The sequence below is a fragment of the Mya arenaria genome, chromosome 5 (assembly GCF_026914265.1).
Source record: "Mya arenaria isolate MELC-2E11 chromosome 5, ASM2691426v1".
Taxonomy (NCBI): Eukaryota; Metazoa; Mollusca; class Bivalvia; order Myida; family Myidae; genus Mya; species Mya arenaria.
The window spans coordinates 74,804,016-74,815,538 of NC_069126.1; positions in this window are offsets into that span (position 1 = coordinate 74,804,016).

Here is an 11,523-nt window from a genome sequence, read left to right on the forward strand (position 1 = left end):
CATTAACAAAGTCGACTGATGATAACATCGTTCTTAGAGAGTACAGATACATGTAAGATTCTGAAAAATATACTGAAACCGCAGACCTTTAGATTTCAAATAACGTTCAAATAACGTTGTCCCATCACTAAAATAACATTGCTGGGTAATGATTGACTGATTGCATGCGATTTTCGAAGTGTTCTGATTTTATGAGGTATTCAGATAGAGGGTCGCCATTGGATTCTACATTTATTGGTAGATCATCACCTAACCATAACTATCTTACCACCTAACAGCTACATGTTTATTTTTTCTTTGGTAGTTAAGTGGTAGTTCACGACATTCGCATTATTGTCCTTATGCGTCGGTAAAAGCACCGGTAACTACGCTTAAGGCTTTATGTTGGTTAGTTTGTAGTTTTATTTTATCAGTAAAATTGATTGTGTGAATACTTTTTTCGCCAATGCATCCCACATAGTTCCGTTATTGTTCTGAGCAGAATGAAGTCCTTTCAGTTTGTTTATGTTAATTTCCCGGTTTAAAGGTATTTATCAATTATAAACCCTTGTAATGCAGCCATTCATTATAAAATCAGGATTCGGTAGCGCAATCCAAGCACCGGGAATTATGTAGTTATTTCTGTTGATGGCACTGTATTGCTGAATTTACATTAAGAACACAATTTTGTTTGGAATTATCATCTTTTTTTTAGGGATAAGTTTTCGCTCAATGCTTCTATGTTATCTCGCGTTGGTGAAATGTTCTTGACCGCAATAGTTCTTGTTTGTCTCAAACTACTGGAAGCTTCACTGTTGACAAATCGAGACAGGTCTACTTTAAATGCATATTTATATTTATAAATTGTATCAAGTGGGTTCATGAACAGTGAAAGTTTGTAACGTAAAATGTAGGACACTGCCTTTGTTGCAGTAGTTTATACAAAATAAAAAAAACAGCAACAAATTACTATTTATTATAGTAGAATGTTGATGAACGAGAGTGACCCTTATAAAGCCAGGATAATTTTTTTGCGTATTGGTTTCGTAAGAGCAATGATTACATTATTACCCCATGAGTCTGTTGTTGAAACAACTCGTCATGATTGGTAAAAGAGTGTGTGGTTTGATGACTTAGTAAACCTTTGAAGTATACCTTAATGTACGCCTGTTCTCCAGGGGCACCAATTTTACAAGTACCCAGTATTACAAAAACGTACTTACATAATACTATTAAAATTTCTCTCTAGGATGTTCTACTTTACACATTTTTTATTTGTTATACCATTTTGTTATCAATAAATACCTGAGTTAAGTCATGTTCACTGCTATTTGTTTCGAAATATAATTTACTATCATGTCAGTTTCATCCCTAAAGATTACATTATCCTTTATTAAACTCATAATAAGAGATTGGCCTTAAGGCTGTTTAATACTAACAAAACACCTCTTTTACATGGGAGATTTAACGTTTTTACGTATTTATTTAATGTATAATTTATATGCATTACAAGTTAACATCGATTAATAAGAGTAATGGTGCATTGTCTAAAACAGAAAGCAAATATTGCTTATCAAGTATTTAGTACAAACATTTATAAAAAATACATTTACAGTATTGTCATGTTTGACCCACATACATTTCTCACAAGGTCCACTAGGTCTTGAAGATGTTATTGTGTATATTGTGTATATTGGAGCAACAGTACTTTTTTTATCAAGTATTGTTTTAGCTGCATTCCTTATCTGTCTTTGTCCACTGTTCATGTTTAATTGATGTTGGTTGGCACTTTTTCTGTTAAAACTCGTTAATACATTGAGTTATTTGTCATAGGAGATTCAAACACTCCATAGGATTCGGCGCTAGTCGTAAAATTGTGAGTGACTGAACTTTAAATCCAACACTTCGTGGCTTACTAGCATATTTGATAACATATATTGATAAAATATGATGGAAAGCAGAACTATTTTTTATGATTCTTGAGATATTCATATTAGCTGATTAAAAGGGCAAACCCAGAAGTGAAACATGTAAGGGTTACCATATGAAGATGCGCAAGGCTCAAGGCCAAACAGAACATTAACAACAGTGACAAAACGTGGATAAATACATCTAACGACAAGCCCAATGTCCATCTTTGCCCAATCATTTCAATAAATGATAATGAAAATAAGAACTTAAGTATATAATTCATCACAAATTTAACTATCTAAAAATAAATTCAGAACGCGTGTTCAAAAATAAACACACACTGTCTACGTGTTTTCATAAGTTGTAAAAATTGCAATGATAGTTAAAATGAAAATTTGATAAGGTGTCAAAACCGTTTATTATTGTTTAGGCATGACCGATGATAGTTGATAAGGGAATTTGAGAAGATAATTATGAGTTTGAACAGTTTCGCAAGACATACAAGATGCGCCAATCATCAATCTTTTTGCGAAACTTAAATCAAACTTATGCCATAATATGTACCGTCATATTTAAATGTTGCTTGTTTAGAAAAAGTGTTTTTTTGTAAAAATAACATAACTTTTTATTCATTTATAATTGTTCTTTCTTCTACATTTCGTATACGTCAGCCTTTGAACAAATGAGCGATTTCCACAACGCGACACAAAATCGGTGTCTTAGTAAACAGTCGGTTTGACGACTTAAACATTAAAATACATTGAAAGATATTTCATAACAGACTGGCAAATTGAAACTCAGGTCGTTCGAAACATCAATTCCCTCGGAGTTTGAGCTCGGACCCCGGCGTCCTGGATACCCTTGGTTTGTTGTCGGCGACGTCGTTGCCGGCTTAGTGCCCGTCAGCGTCGATCAAACGCTTTAAATTTGGCCATAACTCAGAACCCTTTCATTATATACAAAGGGTTCCTGGATTACATATTGCAAGGTTGGCCCATCTTAAGCAAGGTATATAACTCTGTCGTCAATAATTATCAAGTTATGTCCGTTCCTCAACTGAATGAAAACTCACGGGTGTTCTGCGGTGCTCATATTTGTATAATACCACGTTTAAATGGGTTTGAAGGTAATTGCTCTAATCGTTTCATGGAATACAAGGTGTAGCCGTCCATACATCTTTATGTTGCACCTTACCATATAAGTCAAAAGTAACTCCTTCCATGTTTTCTTTCAAACATTCTTGGGTAACAAAGTGTCGTAAAATGCTTGAAATATTTCATGCAACACTTTTGTGTTATTTTTTAAACATAAGTTTAAACTGCTTGCACGTAGACAATTTTTGTTGCTTGCTTGGTTTAACATTCTGTAAAACTGACAATGATAAAATCATTTCTGTCCGAATGGATGCAAAAATCCAGCACCGAAATACATACAACTCAGTCAATCCAAAGCATCACGGTGCGTATGATCGGATAGAGCCTATACATTCATTAAGAGGTTTTCGAAACAAATAATTGTTTGACCTATTTTGTGTCCCGACGTGCTCAAATTTGATGTAGATTGACCACAATATTAACCCAACAACAGTTTCAATCGTTGACCATTATTTCCCAATAACAGAACCATGTCCTTCTTTTCAAACAAGAGAACACTGGTGAATGAGGTACTGCGTTCAGTTGGTTGGCCGAAAAGGCTTGAGACGCGTTCATGTGCAACCCAGACCTCGTCTCCAAGGTTCAACATCACCACGACCGTGCTGCTTCCCTGGTTGTCAAAATAGTCGTTGAAACTCTCAGCGACCACTTCTATCTAAAATATATATTTTGTTCAACACCAAGTTCAAAAATCATTTATGTCAGAGTCATCAAATGCAATAAGGTCGAACCCCGTTGACTCGAACTCGCTTGTCTCAAATTCCTCGTTGACTCAAACGAAATGTGAAGGACCGATTTTGATATACTGAAGGTAAGCATTCCCGCTTGGCTCGAATTATCTGAGGCTCGAGTATTTTTTCCGGTCCCTGGGATCTCAAGTCTGTTTATAAAGTCAAAAAAAAAGAGTTAGACTACAGTCATATACTGATAAATGTGTATGCTAGTAATATGTATTAAACGTATATTACCATATATTTTCCGTTCACCATCAGTTTCATAAATATGTCATAACCATTCTGTCCCGGCGTCTTTTTAGCGGTAGCGGCCCAGGCAAACAGATACAGACCCGGTACAGGAGCTCTGAATATACCTGATAATACCAATTGATGACAATGGCAACAATATTGAAAGCATAGTATACATTTACGAAGGTTTTACCAGAATTGCATAGACTTTTACTATCAGTGCTAATTTTCTAGACATCGCTATGGAGAAAAACATCTCTTCATGTAGTCTTTTCCAAAACATTAACTTGAGACGAAAAAATCAATTGCTCTTCTATTTTGAGGTAGCACATCTCTAATGAAAACCTCCACTTGAAACTTTTCAATTTTGATGCTTTAGCCTATGTTGTTAAGCATAGGACTTACAAATCTTAAAACAGTTTCTTGGGCAGCGCCAACTCTTTGACTCTTTAAACGAATTTTAATCACTGAACGGTTCTTACCAGTACTGTTACTGCATCCCCGCCCTTCATTTGTCAGCACTTGGTTAAAAACGACCGGCTGGTCATTACCAAGCGCTAACACGTGGTCGAGGTAGGTAGTGAATCCGATTGCTCCTTGTATCTGTCTTTCACCTGATGCAAACGTGGTAAAATAAGCAATTATTTCATCACGATTTCCCTTTAAATTGGTAAATGGTAAGCGTATGTTTGTTCCTTACCGTTCCAAGGGTTTAGGCGCATCGCTTATTGATCACGTAGGTCTACTATTTACGTAATATTATATTCAACTTTGGTATGTACGCCTTGTGGATGTGTGTTTATATAAGCGTCTGGTGGGCTTTGGTGTGTATGTTCGGCTTACCTTCTTCGAAAGCAACGATTACATGAACGTTTGCGATCGATAGAGGCTTTCTAGTGGATTTAATCAGGATTCCTAGGCGATCAAGTTGATGAAGATTATTCAAGAATGGCAAATGCTTTTATCCCGTTATGGTCGACAACATACTTTTAGAAAAAGAAAGTAAACAATATTTTATGATAAAAATACCTCTAGAGAGGTTAACATCTGTCTTCATCCGTGAAGAAAAGGACTTTGTGTCAGCAGCGGGCTTTTTCTCGGTTGTTTCTCCTTCACGTTTGGCATTGGTAAACTGTTCAACATCGTTCAATCTGTGTCTTATTGCATGAAGTTCTGATTTTAAATTTGAATTCTGTTGCTTTAAATCCAAATTTTCTTGTTTCAACTCCTTCATGACTATTTCAAATGATTCGATTTTTTTTTCTGCAATAAATCTTCTTTTTGATTATTCAATGCGTTATTTGAACATTCTGTGTCGTGTCCATTTGCTGCAAAAATCAATAAAGTAAAATAAAATAATCCTAAAACCTGCATTTTAACACTCTTCTTACGACTATATGAATTAAACGTTATAACAGCAGATTTAATTGTGATTAAAATGATGTTAACCTAAGAGCACAGAAAGATAAGCAAATGTTTATGCCATTGCGGTCTTATGTTTGAAGAGACATAATTATATGCACTTAAGGAAAGAGTCTTTTTGGAATAATAAGCATAGAATACAAGCAAAATATTTTTTCTCAAAATGCAGCCTTTTGAGTCAATTTTTTGTTTCACTGTTCCATGAATACTTTTCATTGTCATACAATGAATAAGGATTTTTTCTTAACTCTTAGTCATGACTTTTATGGGTATAATTGTAAAATAATTGTTTTCTATTTAGACAGTGTCCATTTGTCTGTAAAATTGTGGAAATTATTTAGGAACTGAGCGTTGTTTTGTGTCTGGTTCGCCATAATTGTTTTTGTATAAGTCACTAAACAATTCTGCCTGAGGTGGGTTACATAATTTTTAAAATGCAGCTGAATCATGCGCTGTTTAGGATAACTTGTTTTTATTCAATCGGTTTCAAGATAATTTGACCAAACTAGAGAGATGACCAAATGATAACCGCTGGATAAGTCAATAAAAAATCCTGGCTAATTCAAGATAAAAGACAATTTCGTTATAACCTACTTCGGAACGCCCACTAATCGTCCTTGAATGGTATAGGTACCACCCAGCCTTCCACATTTCAGCTACAAATAACGTCACACGGACAATTTATTTTGGACGTTTATTTTGCATAAACAGACATAATGAAACAGAAATAAGAACTTGTGTAATTGAGCTCGTATATGTTATTATTATTAAGATATATTGGTCTCCAAATACTTCTCTGATTAATTACTATTTCTTATCTAACAATGTATTGTAACACCAACAATAATAGATTATGCTGGAAAAAGCTAATTCAATGCTTTGCATCTTAATATTAAGATAGTTTATGTTGAAAGCTTCCATGCCATTGCCGGACAATATGGCACATTATTCTGAAGAAGGCTTACTTATTGTGTATACATCTAACTATGATGTATCATGGAACAGTCAATGTCAGATTCAGATATTTTATCATTCATTTTTCATCGATATCTGTAAAACAAGCACAACAGAGAGTTGTAATGAACCAACTTATTAATTGCACCTTGCTGATATGCACTTTTTGCAAAAAGAAGACCGTAAACGATGCGGAAACAGTAATTTAGATGTCCAAGCCGATAATGATGTCTGTAATTTTGAATTATTTTCACAGTTTTCTTTGCTGCGAAAATATCTGATTATAATTCTAAATATGTCTTAATCATTCTTAACGTGTTTAGTCTTAATTGGACGAAAATACGTTCTTGTGTGCTTTCTTGGAAGAAATTCAATAGCTATTTTTGTGAACGTTGGCAGCATAATAAAGATTAATAATACTTTATATATGAAATTGCAGTAATACAATGCAAACTACTTGGCCCATTAGTCAAACATTTAAACATTTAAAATGCGCTCGTTAAAATGAACAATTATCAAACCTTGCTACACAAGTATTATTTTGTTAATACACGACCTGGAGCGAGGAAAATACAAAAACACAACTTCGTGACTGGTTCTCGTCCGTACGTAAAACTGAATAGCGCATGCCGTGTCCGGCCGCGACGAGCCGGTGTAATTACTCACATGTAGCTCCGATGATCTGCGAGTCGGTAAAAAACAGTATTCTTTTCAGTGTTGTTGAATAAAATTTTCAAAAATACGAATTCTTTTTGTTTGTTAAGCTATTGCATTTTGGAGATACCTTTTTTCTGCGCGTGCATGCCAGGTATGCAGCTGTTTAATCAGATAAACTGAGCAAGTATCCGTACATACCTCTCAATCCGAAATCTGCGAATCTTCATAAGTTGTTAATTATAAAAGTTATATGAACCATTAAAAATAAATCAAATGTTGTAAACATATACGAAAAAAGTGGATGTTTGGTTTAATTTTGCATCCCAGAGAACAAAAGCACATTTGTTTTTATAATTCTCAGACCAAGAGGTCAACCTCGGAAACGAATCGCTTAAAACGGAAAGCTGGACTAACCAAAACTGAAGTCTAGGTACCAGGTTATTGGGGCGAAAAGCGTTCTGTAAAGATAACAATACGAATAGGCTTAAATTCGTGTGTAAGAGAATTTTACATGGAAAGATCACGTGAGGTTTAATAGAGTGATATATACGATAATGATTGTTTCATAAAAAATCATGAGAATTACACTGTGATGACATGTGCAACATTACCGTTAATCCTGATCTGCATGTAAATCAATGAATATCTCTGTCATGTGAACATGGAATAACTACGGATAAGAAGTCATTTACTGACGCACAAACAATGTGAGCCTTTTAACTAGGAACAACATGAAATTAACAACATACGAATTAAAACGGGATCAATTAATAAATTTTACTTGGTTGGACTAGTATATGTTGTCCCATAAATATTGGATAGTCGACGAGTTTTGATAGGAATTCAAAATCAATAGCACTATGTACGTCCATGCAATTATTCCGCTTATTCCACCGATTTTTCCCTGCAATAACGCAATTCCTTCTGCTGTATGTATCACTTAATCGTTACAATGAATGCAGTTTATACGTAAACAAAGTACTTTTATTTCAATGTGTTACATTACACAAGCTGTTTAAGATGTTCATGAACATGTTGCAAAAATATTATGTTTAGCAAATTTAAGCAATGCTATTTTAAAGGAGTTCTGCTCTTAATACGCAATATTTCATTTTGGTAAACTGACCTACCAGATTTTGAATAAAAATAGTCTTTTTTGTAATTGAATATTTAAATAAAAAAAACTACATATATACTATTCCAGTAGTCAAACTTTTCAACAAAAAAATTAAACATAAACCCCGTTCAATGAAAAGGGTGAATGCCAATGACACAGAACTCAAAAACAAACAATCCCAAACTAGAAACATGGGAAAACAACACATAACTTCGCAAACAAAACACAATATATATAATACATAGAACTAGGACTGTAAGCTACCGGATTGGAACGGTCAGTAAAATGTAAATTTACTGGAGGGTTTAACTAGTTTATGTCCACCACCTCACTCTTATCCCAACAAGTCGGAGTAAAGTAAAATCGTAAATGGTAAAGTTAGTTTTCATCAACTTGATGAAACTTCAGAAAACAAATATAATAATAATAACCTAAGTAAAATCTCAAGTACTGCTATGCTTAGGAATGTTACATTCAAGAAGTTCACACAAAACCTTTTTAAAGATGTGATGCAATTATTGTTTAAAATTATAAAAATCCAAAACAGACTGCCTAACCAAATACAATGTTTCAAAATGTGTGATCATCCCATTCTTAATAATTAAGAATTTACTTCGTGTCATTTAATTGTTACTTAGAATACAACCTACATTTTCAACCAATGCAATTGCAGGAAGGAAATCATCAATTAGTTCAACTTTCGCGGGTGTTTCAAGGTCAGACTACTGCACATCATCGGATACTCAATCCCAGCGTAAGATGTTTTGCTATCCAATGAATATGTATTCTAAGTCCTATCTTTATAATTAACATTTTACTTAATGCCATCTTACTTTAACGTGAAATATTAAAAGTGGTGATATACGCTGTTACATTCTGATATTAACAAATGAAAATGAAAAAAAAACGGTTTTAAAGATAACATGACTGATATTCAAACATCAAAGGACTAAAATCTGATTTATGTAGGGAGGAAATATTCAACTTTCTGTTGTTTTTGTAAGGAATTTGTCCTCCTAAACAAGCAATATTACAATTTTATATACAGCTAAAATAAGAGAAGTTAAAGCTGCATAAATAAATCTTCTAAGAAACGTTTAGACGTCATTATATTTTTACCATCAGTCTTTGTTTAGGCTTTTATTCATGACAAGATTTTATCGGTATTGACTACCATTTAACTGCACGATGACACAGTTATAATGATAGAATATAAAAAGGAGAGAAAAATAAAATCAAAATAAAAGATTTCTTTAAAATATCAAACCATTGCAATAAAACAAGCCTATCCATTATGTTCGTTACAGAAGAGCATTTCCTTTTTTTTCCAAAGAAATTTGAATCCGTAAACGATTTTACAAGCTATTAACGACGCAATATAATGGAAACTACAGGAAAGAAAACCAGTTGTCAACCATTCAAGAGAGGACTCTGATTGGAAGCAAAAGAGTAAGGCATAACAGTCAATCAACGAGAGACACACATCGTATCCAACACAGGAAGGCAACACTTGCATCCAAGTGACTTTACTAATAAATGTTAAGATTACCGCTTCAGAACGACCAGAAGCAGAAGTTCACAGGCGAGTTTAACTTGTATGTAAATAAACTTTTACGTTGGTCAACATTTATCAACAATAGCGAAACTACAACAAATCAGCATTCAATTTCATGACGATGAAAACAAATATATAAACCAGTCAACAAGTACACTTTTAATCCCCCGCATAGGATGAATGCGGCCGAAACAATATTACCAACGCTTGAAAGAGACAATACAGTCATGTTATGACAGAAGTTCACGCACTTCTTGAAAAATCCGCACATTCTTTGATGTATACATGTTTACTGTTTAATCAGCAATTACAAATATACTTGAATTTGCTTTATTGCGTTTTTACTGTTAATGAATAATTAGGCTGAATAAACCATCATAATCTTTTAATCTTACCGGATTCCCCTACACACATGTTTAAAAATACTGTTATGACAACAAATACGTGCCCTTGTCAGAGTTTTGTATAAATAAGTGACACAACTCTATTTGTTTGTAAGTTGTGCAAACCCTAGCTTACTCCCGGGTCATTTACATAGTTCACTATTAATTGTAGTTGAATAAATAATCTAAGAACCACACCTCTGTTTAAAATTGACAGCACAAAAATCCATCCTGTAAGATGTTATCTGTGAAAATGTGTTGCAAATATATAATATCGGGTAGGTAGGGCTAATCGCACAAAATATTTTCATGATACACTAAGTATAAGAAATGGAAAACAAAAGGTCCAAAACTCCATTCAGAATCTTCTCATTTACGGTCATATCCACATCAGGGTCCACGTAGTTCTACACAGGTTATATTCGCTCAACATTATAAAAGAAATAAAACAAAGGCCAATGATACTAATCGAAATGGACACTACACACACTCCTTCTTTAACGGTCAGCTTTGCGAAGCGCCTAAGTCAGCATCTGTTTATGGTTAAGCAAATACTGCCAAAGGTGCCAAGCATAATCATACCTTAGATCGAAATGGAATTAGCACCAATTCCTTACCTAAATGTCACTAACACCACCTTATTCCTGATCAATTCCGACAGTTGAGACAAACCCAACGCATTGTGTAAGTGAAGTTGCATGCATAATTTAATTATACTATTATTCCTTTAAAACTGTCTGTGACTCTAGTATGCGCAATTTTGAATAAAACCTCGAAGTTGTATAATGAGACTCCGACACTGAATATGATGAAAAATCAAATCAAATCCACTTTTCTTCCACAAGATAGCATGCAAGTTTAAACAAGGACTCAAGATTTACCACCCCCAGACTAAATTAGGTGTCAATAATAATTGTACCATATCAGTTCCGTCTACGATAACTAAACAGGACGCATTCCCTAAATTTTGGAGATCATATAACAGAAATGTGATGCACTAGTTTCCGAGATAGTCAAACGAACGTGTTTTAATTGTATTGAGAGGGGGGGGGGGCGAAAGTCCAATTTAACCCTCATACTATTGACATAACAGTGATCAGGGTCTTTTTATGTTACAAACGCCGTTCTTGAATAGAGAACATATATTTCTGTTCCAAACCATTGGAATCGTTCGTTTAAGTTCGTTATAGTTTACTTTAGCTTGATGGTGACAAAAAGCTGACAGCTTATAGAATCTATCTCGTTTTCTTAGGTAGAAACCAGAACAAGTGTTTATTTTTTGCAGTCATGAGAATGTACCCCTGGTGGGGATCTTATCAGCAGTCGCTTTGGTGTGAGTTGGATAAAAGTCGTTGCCTAAAACAATATGATATCAGTGTTTATACGCAAAACTTTCGACACCTAAGTGCTGAAACGTTGTTAGTGG